Source organism: Coregonus lavaretus, assembly GCF_964263955.1.
Source record: "Coregonus lavaretus genome assembly, contig: HAP1_SCAFFOLD_386, whole genome shotgun sequence".
Classification (NCBI taxonomy): domain Eukaryota; kingdom Metazoa; phylum Chordata; class Actinopteri; order Salmoniformes; family Salmonidae; genus Coregonus; species Coregonus lavaretus.
In genome coordinates, this window is record NW_028165272.1 from 371656 (window position 1) to 386692 (window position 15037).

At 48.3% G+C, this 15037-nt stretch overlaps 1 protein-coding gene across 1 annotated transcript in view; it reads right to left on the reverse strand.

The window, feature by feature from the left end:
- Positions 1-15037, reverse strand: part of LOC311116038 (cytochrome P450 4F3-like) — a gene marked incomplete at its 5' end in the record, with an annotated part of 34200 nt that overhangs the window by 17136 nt on the left and 2027 nt on the right. The gene's annotated exons all lie outside the window — the stretch shown is intronic.

Sequence of the window (15037 nt, forward strand, 5' to 3'; positions counted from 1 at the left end):
ACTTGTGTCATTCTCAAAACTTTTAACCACGACTGTAGGTCTACTGGCTAAGGAGAAAAGCAGATAGCATGGGCGCGGGAATTACGGGCGCTGGGGGTGCGGCAGCACCACCTGGTGGTGAGATGTTAAAACTACGCAAGGGAGTTATTTTTTTCTACAAGCCTTTTTCTCATGACAAATTAAGGAAACTGTAAACACAAACACACTGGCTAGCTAGCACACTAGAGCGAGTAGCACACTGGACAACCAGATCACATGTCTAGGCCTATCTTCTCTGTCTAAATTGACAAACACTTAAGCCTACTTGAGATGCGAGGTAGCCTACCTTAATTTGCTAAATGAAGGCCTGCAAGCGCCATTTGAGCTGCGACTAGCATTACCGAAACAAGTGTGTTTTTCTCATCAACATCACTGTTCCATCGTTTAATCCCTTTTAGCAGGGTGTAATTTGCTTAACATTGGTCTGTTGAGACATACAGCATGAGAAAGCTAAAATTAGTTTATTTTTAACCATTAGATACCCGCATTTGGCGGATGTTTTATTTTGCCCTGTTTTTGATTTGTGAGCTTAAACTTGATATGATGGGCAGGCTTAAACATGAAACAAACTTCATATGATGGTCAGGCTTAAACATGAAACAAACTTCATATGATGGTCAGGCTTAAACATGAAACAAACTTTATATGATGGGCAGGCTTAAACATGAAACAAACTTTATATGATGGGCAGGCTTAAAAATGAAACAAACTTTATATGATGGGCAGGCTTAAACATGAAACAAACTTCATATGATGGGCAGGCTTAAACATGAAACAAACTTCATATGATGGGCAGGCTTAAACATGAAACAAACTTCATATGATGGGCAGGCTTAAACATGAAACAAAGTAGTTGACTAATGAATACGCTATTTGCCTTCATCAAAACAATGTTTTTGTTGCATATTTTAGTCTGGAGCCTGCTTATGTTTAAGGGGGTTATAACCTATTATAAATGACACACTAGCAGTTAGGGGGGTTATAACCTATTATAAATGACACACTAGGAGTTAGGGGGGGTTATAACCTATTATAAATGACACACTAGCAGTTAGGGGGGTTATAACCTATTATAAATGACACACTAGGAGTTAGGGGGGGTTATAACCTATTATAAATGACACACTAGGAGTTAGGGGGGGTTATAACCTATTCAAAAGGACACACTAGGAGTTAGGGGGGTTATAACCTATTATAAATGTCACACTAGGTGTTAGGGGGGTTATAACCTATTATAAATGACACACTAGGAGTTAGGGGGGTTATAACCTATTATAAATGACACACTAGGAGTTAGGGGGGTTATAACCTATTATAAATGACACACTAGGAGTTAGGGGGGTTATAACCTATTATAAATGACACACTAGCAGTTAGGGGGGTTATAACCTATTATAAATGACACACTAGGAGTTAGGGGGGGGTTATAACCTATTATAAATGACACACTAGGAGTTAGGGGGGTTATAACCTATTCTAAATGACACACTAGCAGTTAGGGGGGTTATAACCTATTATAAATGACACACTAGCAGTTAGGGGGGTTATAACCTATTATAAATGACACACTAGGAGTTAGGGGGGTTATAACCTATTATAAATGACACACTAGCAGTTAGGGGGGTTATAACCTATTATAAATGACACACTAGGAGTTAGGGGGGTTATAACCTATTATAAATGACACACTAGCAGTTAGGGGGGTTATAACCTATTATAAATGACACACTAGCAGTTAGGGGGGTTATAACCTATTATAAATGACACACTAGCAGTTAGGGGGGTTATAACCTATTTAAATGACACACTAGGAGTTATGGGGGTTATAACCTATTATAAATGACACACTAGCAGTTAGGGGGGTTATAACCTATTCAAAAGAACACACTAGGAGTTAGGGGGGTTATAACCTATTATAAATGACACACTAGCAGTTAGGGGGGTTATAACCTATTATAAATGACACACTAGGAGTTAGGGGGGTTATAACCTATTCTAAATGACACACTAGCAGTTAGGGGGGTTATAACCTATTCTAAATGACACACTAGCAGTTAGGGGGGTTATAACCTATTATAAATGACACACTAGCAGTTAGGGGGGTTATAACCTATTATAAATGACACACTAGGAGTTAGGGGGGTTATAACCTATTATAAATGACACACTAGCAGTTAGGGGGGTTATAACCTATTATAAATGACACACTAGGAGTTAGGGGGGGGGGGGGGGGTTATAACCTATTATAAATGACACACTAGCAGTTAGGGGGGTTATAACCTATTATAAATGACACACTAGCAGTTAGGGGGGTTATAACCTATTATAAATGACACACTAGGAGTTAGGGGGGTTATAACCTATTATAAATGACACACTAGGAGTTAGGGGGGTTAAAACCTATTATAAATGACACACTAGGAGTTAGGGGGGGTTATAACCTATTATAAATGACACACTAGGAGTTAGGGGGGTTAAAACCTATTATAAATGACACACTAGGAGTTAGGGGGGTTAACACCTATTATAAATGACACACTAGGAGTTAGGGGGGGTTATAACCTATTATAAATGACACACTAGCAGTTAGGGGGGTTATAACCTATTATAAATGACACACTAGGAGTTAGGGGGGGTTATAACCTATTATAAATGACACACTAGGAGTTAGGGGGGGTTATAACCTATTATAAATGACACACTAGGAGTTAGGGGGGTTATAACCTATTATAAATGACACACTAGGAGTTAGGGGGGTTATAACCTATTATAGGAGTTCGTAAAAAAAAAAAGCCTAAAATAGACGAGATGCATCTATTATTCCAAAGCTGCAGCTTGTGATTGGAACCCGCATTTCCCTGCTTTAATCAATCAGTCCATTTGGAATTTGTGATAAAGCTGTCTTGATTTGGCGAGGAGTGTAGCTTGTCCTGTTTGTGTATCCCATCAGTTAGATGTATTGTTGTAGGCAGTAATGTCTGTAGAACTAATGGGAGCTTGGGTTCGCAGGACGGTAGTGTGTCAGGGAGCGGTCAGCACCCCCCCCCCCCCCCCCTACTCAAAACATCTTCCCGCGGCTATGACAGACAGGCTATTAGTCTATGGGCCAGTGGAACAATGTGTCCATTTGGGGTGGCAAAGGTTTGATAGTATGTGGTGTAAATTATTTAATGACCTACTACGACAGGTATTCAATAGGCTCTATGCACGCATCACTTCCGCATTGGCCTAAGGAAGCTTGGGAATTTCCGGTTACCGGAAAAAAACATTAGACAGTGACAGTAGACCGTTATGATGGCAGAGATGAAGTTTACAAGGTGTTTGCTGGAGTTGCCCAAAGTATCTGTTAATGATATACGGAGGGTCGTCCAGACATCCAGTACGACACCACGTAGCAAACTGGATAAAGGCTTCAAATTTTACGTTTCTTATTTTCTTTGCAACTTTGAAGGTAACGTGCTAACGCTAGCTAGCCTGAGCTAGAAGCCTTGCTTTGGTGTTTTAAAGTCATGACGCCGTCCTGCTTCAGGTTAATCATGCTTTTTAAATAAAGTTTAATCATGTGTATGTACCTCTCACTTCATGTGTTTGGTACTTTTATGAAAGTATCAGGTTCAAAACAGGACTACAAATGAGATCTCTGTTCTCTGAGCCCACTGCTACCGCTCAATGAAGAAACTAAAGCCACCACACCAGCTGAGAGTAGGACTGGATTAAGTGACACGTTCTAAGTTCTGTTGAACTTGTTCAAGATTCCGTTCAACACATGTTTTACTCGTTTAATGTTACCACAGCTTTGATTGCCGTTGCTAAGAGAACACTTTAGTGGTTTTCAAGATAGCTGAACAGTGGTAGCCTAATACAGACCAGGGTAGCTGACTGGGAATTGCCATGCTTTGTTGTTGGGTCTGTTGGAAACAAATTGGAGTTTGGTTTGAAATGTAAACAATAATGATATTACTACTTTTTTTCCTTACTTGATGACTGCAATGACAGTAACATATTCCACTCAGCTATTCTTCAAACTGCTGATGTTCTACTCAAAACTGTCCTGTCATCTTTACTTCTTTCTTTATAAACATATGGCCCAACTTCCTTGCTTTTGTACTTCATGTATCTACTTTTCAAGAGGAATTAGGAGCAAAACCTTCCCTCTACTGTTGTTATTGGTACTAGGCTACAATATTGCACCACTCACCTACTGCTCTGCCAATACTGTTTGAAGGTAGGTAAATGGCACAAGACAACAGGTAAGTGGTGGGAGACAGTATAGCCAAGTGGTGCAAGACAGTAGAAAAGTGATGCAGAAAAGCACAAAAGTGACACGAGACAGTAGATAAGTTGCTTACACCAGTAAAAATTAGAAAGAACAAGTCTAGCTCCTCCTCCTGCTGCTGTAGACCCTCGTCTTTCAAAACCCCATTAAATTATGCTTCTGTGTATTTCAGATGACATTGCGTGATTCACAGCCAGTTGTGCTGCTGTTAAAAGCTACTGTTCCTGTGTGGCTGGGTGTGGGATATGCAATCATTTGGTTGCATTACTATATCAGACCGCCCATTACTCTGAATGTGGCATGTCTGTCGTCCCTCCTGTACTTTCGTGCACTGAAAACAGAGCAGAAGTGGCATAAACTGTGACACTCTGGCTCCGGGACTTTTGTGTTTGAGCCAGGGTGTATTTTGTGTTGTTGGGTTTTGGTTTGGTTATGTTGGGCATTTGGGTGTATTTCTATGTTGGTAGTTCTGTTGTGTGTATTTCTAGGTTTGGTCATTGACTCCCAATCGGAGGTAACGAGTGTCAGCTGTCGGCTCGTTATCTCTGATTGGGAGCCATATTTAAACTATTTGTGTTCTCATGAGGGTTGTGGGTTTTTGTTCCAAGTTCAGTCATTGTCACTGTTGGACTTCACTATCGTCTTTTGTTTTGTATTTACGTGCTTTACTTATTAAAGTCATTATGTTCACTCAACGCGCTGCGTATTGGTCTGCTCCCTTTCAAGACGGTCGTGACAGAAAAACCCACCATAAAAGGACCAAGCAGCGTGTCAAGCGGCAACAGGACCCTGCTCCTAAGGATTCATGGACATGGGAGGAGATATTGGACGGAAAAGGGTCATGGACTTGGGAGGAAATCCTGGATGGGATGGATCGCCGTCCATGGAGCGAGACAGTGGAGAGGCGACGGAGAGAGGAGCAACGGCGTCGGCAGGGCCATCGTCGGAAGGATGAGAGGCAACCCCAAAGAATTTTTTGGGGGGGGCACATGGCTTGGGCGGCTGGGCAGCAGGAGGCTGCCACAGGTAGAGGTGGAGACAAGGCTTTCGGATTATGGGAGCCATTGGCGAGTAGAGGGAGGGAAGTTGTTGTGGCACGGCGTGAGAGACTGAGGTGTGTTACCAGTCCGGTCCGGCCCGTTCCTGATCCCCAGTTAAGGCCAGTGGTGTGTGTTCCCGGTACGGACCGGCCTGTTCCTACTCCACGCACCAGGTCCACGATGTGCGTCGCCAGCCCAGCCCGGCCGGTTCCTGCTCTACGCACTACGCCTGTGGTGTGCGTCACCATCCCAGCTCCACGTATCGGCCGGGCTAGATTGAGCGTTGAGCCGGATGTCATGAAGCCGGCCCAACGCATCAGGCCACCAGTGCGTCTTCTCGGGCCGGCGTACATGGCACCAGCCTTACGCATGGTGTTCCCGGTTCGCCCACATAGGCCGGTGCGGGTTATTCCACCTCCCCGTACTGGTCGGGCGACGGGGAGCATCAACCCGGGTAAGGTTGGGCAGGCTCAGTGCTCAAGGGGGCCAGTAAGCCTGCACGGTCCGGTATTTCCGGCGCCACCTCCCCGCTCCAGCTCAGTACCACCAGTGCCTACACCACGCACCAAGCCTCCTGTGTGTTCCCCGAGTCCTGTGCGTCCTGTTGCTGCTCTCCGCACTAGGCCTTATGTGCGTCCCCAGGGTCCAGCATGCCCTGTTCCTGCTCTCCGCACTAGGCCTTATGTGCGTCCCCAGGGTCCAGCATGCCCTGTTGCTTCTCCCCGCACTAGCCCTGAGATGCGTGTCCTCAGCCCGGTACCTCCAGTTCCGGCACCACGCACCAGGCCTACGGTGCGCCTCAGACGGCCAGAGTCTGCCGTCTGCCCAACGGGGTCTGAACTGCCCGTCTGCCCAAAGGCGCTTAAGCCGCCCGTCTGCCATGAGCCTTCAGAGCCGTCCGCCAGACCGGAGCCGCTAGAGCCGTCCGCCAGACAGGATCAGCCAGAGCCTTCCGCCAGACAGGATCAGCCAGAGCCTTCCGCCAGCCATGAGCAGCCAGAGCCTTCCGCCAGCCATGAGCAGCCAGATCCGTCAGCCAGCCATGAGCAGCCAGATCCGTCAGCCAGCCATGAGCAGCCAGATCCGTCAGCCAGCCATGAGCAGCCAGATCCGTCAGCCAGCCATGAGCAGCCAGATCCGTCAGCCAGCCATGAGCAGCCAGATCCGTCAGCCAGCCAGGATCCGCCAGAGCCGTCCAGCCAGGATCCGCCAGAGCCAGCCAGCCAGGATCCGCCATTGAGTCCGGTGCTGCCCCTTAGCCAGGTGCTGTCCCGTAGCCCGGTGCTGCCCCTTATCCTGGTACTGCCTCTTAGTCCGGTGCTGCCCCTTAGCCAGGTGCTGTCCCTTAGCCCGGTGCTGCCCCTAAATCCAGGTGGGGTAAGTTGGAGGGTGATCATGTGGAGGAGGCTAGGGAAGCGGGTGGTGACTAAGGTGGGGTGGGGACCACGACCAGGGCCAGAACCGCCACCGTGGACAGACGCCCACCCAGACCCTCCCCTAGACTGTATGCTGGTGCGCCCGGAGTGCGCACCTTTAGGGGGGGGTACTGTGACACTCTGGCTCCGGGACTTTTGTGTTTGAGCCAGGGTGTATTTTGTGTTGTTGGGTTTTGGTTTGGTTATGTTGGGCATTTGGGTGTATTTCTATGTTGGTAGTTCTGTTGTGTGTATTTCTAGGTTTGGTCATTGACTCCCAATCGGAGGTAACGAGTGTCAGCTGTCGGCTCGTTATCTCTGATTGGGAGCCATATTTAAACTATTTGTGTTCTCATGAGGGTTGTGGGTTTTTGTTCCAAGTTCAGTCATTGTCACTGTTGGACTTCACTATCGTCTTTTGTTTTGTATTTACGTGCTTTACTTATTAAAGTCATTATGTTCACTCAACGCGCTGCGTATTGGTCTGCTCCCTTTCAAGACGGTCGTGACACATAAACCACGAACAATGGTTTGTATCATTTCAATACCAGACAGTTGTGTCACATGCATACTAGCATCTCTCCTAATACCAACTCATAAATAAACAGGGAGTGAAGCCAGGACCTGTGGATGCCATGGTTGTAGTGTGAAGCCCAAACCAGATGCTACTCCGGCAAGCGGAATTAGGTATGCAGAGTCCAATTAAATAGGCAGACTACAATGTGTTGCGAAATAAATGTTATTAATCGCTGTTAGATTCTGGTGTATTTCCTAGTGAACCCTTTACTTTTCCTGATATTGTTATTCCAGATCTACACTTTGAAACCATCCATTGAAACAGCACTGGAACAGCTCCCCTTCTTCAGACGTCTGCGCCCAGCTGGAGTCGGAGGCTCTATCACATCTTCACTTAGAAAGTGTCGGCTGCAGACTCGTGTGTTTGTTGTAAGAGAGTTGACTCGTCGAATGTTAAATCACCCACCGTTTATGCAATTCACTGTCTTTGGGAAAAGTAAAAAAAACGAACAGAAGAATTGCATCTGGCAGACACTGTACATTGCGGCACACAGCAGTGATGGCTGGAAGAGCTGTCATCCCGTTTTTGAAAGGACACTTTTGTACGTTTACACGTCATCATGTTATAAGTCAAGACGAAGTATTACAAGCAAAAACATTAACATAAACATTAAGATAAACAACAACAACGACGAAAATTTACCGTTTCGGATGTTTTTGACGACAAGCATTCAACGCTAGCATACGGTAGCACAGCATTCTACGATAACCGGAAGTTTACATCCATCCTGAGATTTAACCGGAAAAACGTCATGCTCGCCTGTGCATATCGCCTATGGTTCTCCACAAGCCCCTAATCAAATTAATATATAACCTCTCCAAAAAAAGTAGCGTTGTACGTTTTTCACACATTTATATATCTTGTTGTATGTGAGTCTATGCAATCAAATGTTCACAGGCTGATAAAAGAATGTTGGAGATAAGTTGGAATGTTCACAGGCTGATAAAAGAATGTTGGAGATAAGTTGGAATGTTCACATGCTCATTGAAAATGACTGTATCAAACAACAATGGAACATCCTATTGGGTGGATCTCATCTTAAAATCCATTGGATTTGGTTCATTTTTGCTGTCATATCTGATGGTTTACCTAGACTGATTCACCATTGAAATAACGGTGTTACAAATAGCAGAACAACATATTTGTTTTAGGGAAGTTGGTCATACTGGGAAATAAGTTCAAGAGATCCATATCTGGTACCATGTTGGTTTTATAGTTGCCACCTTGTATAGCAATACTCAGCATGTTAACATGAAAGGTGTGCTCTGTCATTTGTTGAGTTGTCCCAGCAAGTTAAAAAACAAATATTTAAGGTAAACACAAATTATCTCTAAAAATAAACATGGGTGTGTCACGGTTTCGGCCGAGGCTGCTCCTCCTCCTGGTTCGGGCAGGCTTCGGCGGTCGTCGTCCCCGGAGTACTAGCTGCCACCGATCTATGTTTCATGTTCGTTTGGTTTTGTCTTGTTGTTGTACACCTGTGTCTAGTTAGTCCTCGTTAGTGTCCTACTTAGTTCTCGTTGTGTGTGCCTGTGTTTGTGTGTGATTGTTCTTCTGTTTTGGTGTTTGAGCTACGTACTTCCCTCCAGTGTTTGGAGAGGTTTTCGCACATGTTAGTGCGCCGTTTGTTTGACGCCTGTGTGCGCCGTTATTTCGCCTCCGGGCTTATTGTGCTTATTTTCTACGTGAATATTTCACTAAAGTATTTTGGACTGAGCTTCTGCGTCCTGCGCTTGATTCCTGCACCACACCCACCTTCAGCACCCCTTGACAGAATCACACACCAGAATGGAATCAGCAGGATCTACAGTCACGCCTGAGTCGCTCGAGGAGCATGTCCGCGGCCAGGATGACCAGATACGACAACTAGGGACCGCTCTACAGGACGTCATCAACACCCTGCACCGATGGGAGGCCAGAGGGGTACCCACACCTCCACCTACCCTGCCAACCCCATCGGCCGGTCCACCAGTCCCAGGTCCGGAACCCAGGGGGATTCGGCTCTCGCTCCCGAGGGCGTATGACGGAACAGCTGCCGGGTGTCAGGGGTTCCTCCTGCAGGTGGAGCTCTACCTGGCCACTGTACACCCGGTGCCCTCGGGACACGAGAGCGTTTCCGCCCTCATCTCCTGTCTCACGGGCGGAATGGGCCAACGCCGAGTGGAGGAAGATGGACGCCACCACCATCTCCTACGCCGAGTTCTCCCGTCGCTTCAAGGCCGTGTTCGACCATCCACCTGAGGGCAAAGCGGCGGGGGAGCGTCTAGTCCACCTGAGACAGGGGAGGAGGAGCGCACAGGCGTTTGCGCTGGAGTTCCGGACTCTAGCGGCGGACGCAGGGTGGAATGAACGGGCCCTCATCGACCATTTTCGATGTAGCCTACGGGAGGACGTTCAACGTGAGTTGGCCTGCAGGGATACCCATCTCACCTTCGACCAGTTGGTCGATATGTCCATCCGTCTGGACACCCTGCTGGCCACCCGTGGACGTCCCGAGGGGGGTCCGTCCATTCCGCCCTCCGGCACCTCCGAGCTGAGCCCTATGGAGCTCGGGGGTGCCGGCGCTAGGGAAAGGAGGAGGAGGAGCCCGAGGGGGCCTGTCTCCTGCACCAAGTGCGGTCATGGAGGGCACACTGCGGCCAGGTGCTGGGGAGGGTTCTCCGGGGGAGAAGACAACAGGCCACGCACTGGGGAGCCCTCCCAGGTGAGTAGACGCCCCACTTACCCAGAGCTCTCTGTTGCGTACTTTTGTATACCTGTTTGTTTTCCACAGGTTACACCTCATTCCCAGCATAAGGCGCTAGTAGATTCAGGCGCAGCTGGGAATTTTGTTGATCGAAAGTTTTGTTTAGATTTAGGGATCCCTCTCCTACCTGTTGACAAACCTTTTCCCGTTCATGCCTTAGATAGCCGCCCGTTGGGGTCGGGGTTGATTAGGGAGATCACAGCACCACTTAGGATGTGTGCGCAGGGGGGTCATGAAGAGACTATACAGCTGTATCTGATCGACTCTCCTGCGTACCCAGTGGTGCTGGGAATTCCCTGGTTAAGCACCCATAACCCTGCTATTTCGTGGCAACAGAGGGCTCTCGATGGGTGGTCTGCTCAGTGCGAGGGGCGATGTCTGGGTGTTTCTGTGGGGGCGACTTCGGTGGAAAGTCCAAACCAAGTGCCCGCACTGCACATTCCGCCTGAATATGGGGATTTAGCTCTCGTGTTTAGTAAAACTAGGGCGACGCAGTTGCCTCCTCATAGACAGGGGGATTGTGCGATTGATCTCCAGGCAGGAGCAGCGCTCCCACGGAGCCACGTGTATCCTTTGTCTCAAGAGGAGAGAAAAGCTATGGAGACTTATATAGCCGAATCTTTGAGACAGGGATACATTCGGCCCTCCACTTCTCCCGCCTCCTCAAGCTTCTTTTTTGTGAAGAAAAAAGATGGAGGGTTGCGTCCGTGCATTGATTACCGTGGTCTCAATCAGATTACTGTGAAATACAGTTATCCACTCCCTCTGATTGCGACCATGACGGAGTCATTGCATGGAGCGCGTTTTTTCACAAAACTGGATCTCAGGAGCGCGTATAACTTGGTGCGCATTAGGGAGGGCGACGAATGGAAAACAGCGTTTAGTACCACGTCAGGTCATTTCGAGTATCTCGTCATGCCATATGGGTTGATGAATGCTCCATCAGTCTTCCAATCCTTCGTAGATTACATTTTCCGGGATATGCAGGGGCAAGGGGTGGTCGTGTACATTGATGACATTCTGGTGTACTCATCTACCCGAGCCGAGCATATAACCCTGGTGCGTCGTGTATTGAGGAGGCTGTTGGAGCACGACCTATATGTCAAGGCAGAGAAATGTCTGTTTTTCCAGGAGTCGGTCTCCTTTTTGGGTTATCGGTTGTCCGCGTCAGGGGTGAGAATGGAGGTGGATCGTGTGTCCGCTGTGCGTAATTGGCAAACCCCAACCACTGTAAAAGAGGTGCAGCAGTTCTTGGGCTTTGCGAATTACTACCGGAGGTTTATCCGGGGTTTTGGACAGGTGGCAGCTCCCATCACGTCCCTTCTGAAAGGGGGTCCGGTGCGCCTGCAGTGGTCAGCTGATGCGGACAGGGCCTTTAGGAGACTGAAGGACCTGTTTACGTCGGTTCCGGTGCTGGCGCATCCGGATCCCGCATTACCCTTTCAGGTTGAGGTGGACGCGTCTGAGGCTGGTATAGGGGCCGTTCTCTCTCAGCGGTCCGGCACGCCACCTAAACTCCGCCCCTGTGCTTTTTACTCAAAAAAGCTCAGCCCGGCGGAGCGTAACTATGACGTTGGGGACAGGGAGCTGTTAGCTGTAGTTCAGGCCCTTAAGGTGTGGAGGCATTGGCTTGAGGGGGCTCAACACCCTTTCCTCATTTTGACTGACCATCGGAACCTGGAGTACATCCGGGCAGCGAGGAGACTGAACCCTCGCCAGGCTCGATGGAATATGTTTCTCACCAGGTTCGTATTTAAAATCACGTACATCCCTGGGTCCCAGAATGGTAAGGCAGATGCGCTGTCCCGGCGGTATGACACGGAGGAGAGGTCCGTTGAGCCTACTCCCATACTACCGGAGTCTTGCCTTGTGGCACCGGTGGTGTGGGAGGTCGATGCCGAAATCGAGCGAGCATTGCGTACCGACCCCAGCCCTCCACAGTGTCCTGAGGGTCGGAAGTACGTTCCGCTCGAGATTCGGGATCGACTCATTTACTGGGCTCACACGTCACCCTCCTCTGGACATCCGGGTATTGGCCGGACAGTGCATTGTCTTAGCACTAAATACTGGTGGCCCACGTTGGCCAGGGATGTGAGGGTTTATGTCTCCTCCTGCTCGGTGTGCGCCCAGTGTAAGGCGCCCAGACACCTGCCAAGGGGTAAGTTACAACCCCTGCCCGTTCCACAACGACCATGGTCCCACCTCTCGGTGGATTTTGTGACAGACCTTCCCCTCTCTCAGGGGAATATCACCATCCTGGTCGTTGTGGACCGGTTCTCTAAGGCCTGTCGTCTTCTCCCTATGTCGGGTCTGCCTACTGCCCTACAAACCGCAGAGGCCCTATTTACCCACGTCTTCCGGCATTACGGGGTACCCGAGGATATAGTGTCTGATCGAGGCCCCCAGTTTACCTCCCGAGTATGGAGAGCGTTCATGGAGCGTTTGGGGGTCTCGGTTAGCCTTACCTCAGGGTACCACCCGGAGAGTAACGGGCAGGTAGAACGTGTCAACCAGGATGTGGGTAGGTTTCTGAGGTTGTATTGCCAGGACCGGCCTGAGGAGTGGGCTCGGTACATTCCCTTGGCCGAGATGGCCCAGAACTCTCTCCGCCACTCCTCTACCAACCTAACCCCCTTCCAATGTGTGTTAGGTTACCAGCCGGTTCTGGCACCTTGGCAGCAGAGCCAGATCGAGGCCCCTGCGGTGGATGATTGGATGAGGCGCTCGGAGGAGACGTGGAACGCTGCCCACGTCCACCTGCAGCGGGCCATCCGTCGTCACAAGGCGAGCGCCGATCTCCACCGCAGTGAGGGGCCGGTGTACGCACCCGGAGATCGAGTCTGGCTCTCTACCAGAAACCTACCCCTCCGCCTGCCCTGCCAGAAGCTGGGTCGGCGGTTTGTGGGGCCTTTTAAAGTCCTGAGAAGATTGAACGAGGTGTGTTATAGGTTACATCTACCTGTTGAATATAAGAATATTAACCCCTCGTTCCATGTGTCTCTTCTCAGGCCGGTGGTAGCTGGTCCACTCCAGGAAGGTGAGATAGGAGAGACTCCTCCGCCCCCACTGGACATCGAGGGGGCTCCGGCGTACACCGTTCGGTCCATCTTGGACTCAAGACGCCGGATGGGGGGTCTCCAGTATCTCGTGGAGTGGGAGGGGTACGGCCCGGAGGAGCGGTGCTGGGTGCCGCGGAGGGACATCCTAGACCCATCTCTCCTGTCGGAGTTCCACCGGGACCATCCCGCGCGCCCTGCTCCGCGTCCTCCTGGTCGTCCCCGAGGCCGGGGTCGGCGCACGGCTGGAGCCGCGCGTCAAGGGGGGGGGGGGGGGGGGGGTACTGTCACGGTTTCGGCCGAGGCTGCTCCTCCTCCTGGTTCGGGCAGGCTTCGGCGGTCGTCGTCCCCGGAGTACTAGCTGCCACCGATCTATATTTCATGTTGTTTTGGTTTTGTCTTGTTGTTGTACACCTGTGTCTAGTTAGTCCTCGTTAGTGTCCTATTTAGTTCTCGTTGTGTGTTCCTGTGTTTGTGTGTGATTGTTCTTCTGTTTTGGTGTTTGAGCTACGTACTTCCCTCCAGTGTTTGGAGAGGTTTTCGCACATGTTAGTGCGCCGTTTGTTTGACGCCTGTGTGCGCCGTTATTTCGCCTCCGGGCTTATTGTGCTTATTTTCTACGTGAATATTTCACTAAAGTCTTTTGGACTGAGCTTCTGCGTCCTGCGCTTGATTCCTGCACCACACCCACCTTCAGCACTCCTTGACAGGGTGATTAAAAGCTATTCTGTCCATGACCATCTTAAAATGATCCTCTCTAACCTTACAAGTTATTTCATGAAATATGATCATATTGATATGATAATAATCATTTTGTAGCCATAAGTTCAGTGTCTGACTGACAAATTTGATTGAAATGATGCAATCGGTGATTAGAAAAAATATTTTAGCAATTGGACTATTGCTGATGCCTTGGATAACCCTCAGCAGCCACTAACCAATACATATCTCAGTAGGTCCTATACTGCAATATACTATGTTTCCATCTATGAAGGCAGTTAACCTAAGGCTTTAATACTTCACCAGCTATGTAAGTTGATTCCTTCATCTTCAGGGGGTTTGTTAGAAAGTTATGTTGAAATGCAGTGTACAGTATATATGATAGGATTCAAGACGTAGATGTTATATTATTGGCATGATATTGTATATCATTAGATCCCCTTTTAGGAACATAATAGATACATGTTTAATTGTTTGAAATTTAAATATAGAAATGAAGGATGCAAATACCGCCCAGACCAGTTATATGACGTGTTTTGGAACATTACTGGAACCGTTTTGCTAATACTTCATGTCACGTTTCTTGATGTTAACACAATTTCTAGAATCATATTGAATTATCATTTTAATTTAACAGACATCAGTGAATGCTTCTAAACTTTTTGTAAGTGTTTTTAATGTATTTGAAACGGTTACAAAACTCAGCAATTCTGACAGTTTTTTGGGCATATTCTTACCATGATTCTGGTAATATTTTGCTAAAGACACGTAACTGACATACTTGGGCCATCGTTTTGTGTTTTCCTCATTGTAACACACATTTTAAGCCATTGTTGGTCTTATTACACCAGTTATTTATTCAGCTATGGCCATGCAAACGGAATCCAGTTCCTCCCTATTGAAGTTAATGGCAGCCATCTTGAACATAGGCTACTGGGACTTCTCATAGACAAAATCTATGATGACTCTACTGTGTATTGCTCAAACACTTTCCCAATGGGTCACCTGGTTCTGTGTAAAATGTGGCGTAGTTATCATCTGGTACCATGTGATAACAGAGCGCATCCCAATACTGCCCATTCTTTTTTTTAGTCATTTAGCAGACGCTCTTATCCAGAGCGACTTACAGGAACAATTAGGGTTAAGTGCCTTGCTCAAGGGCACGTCG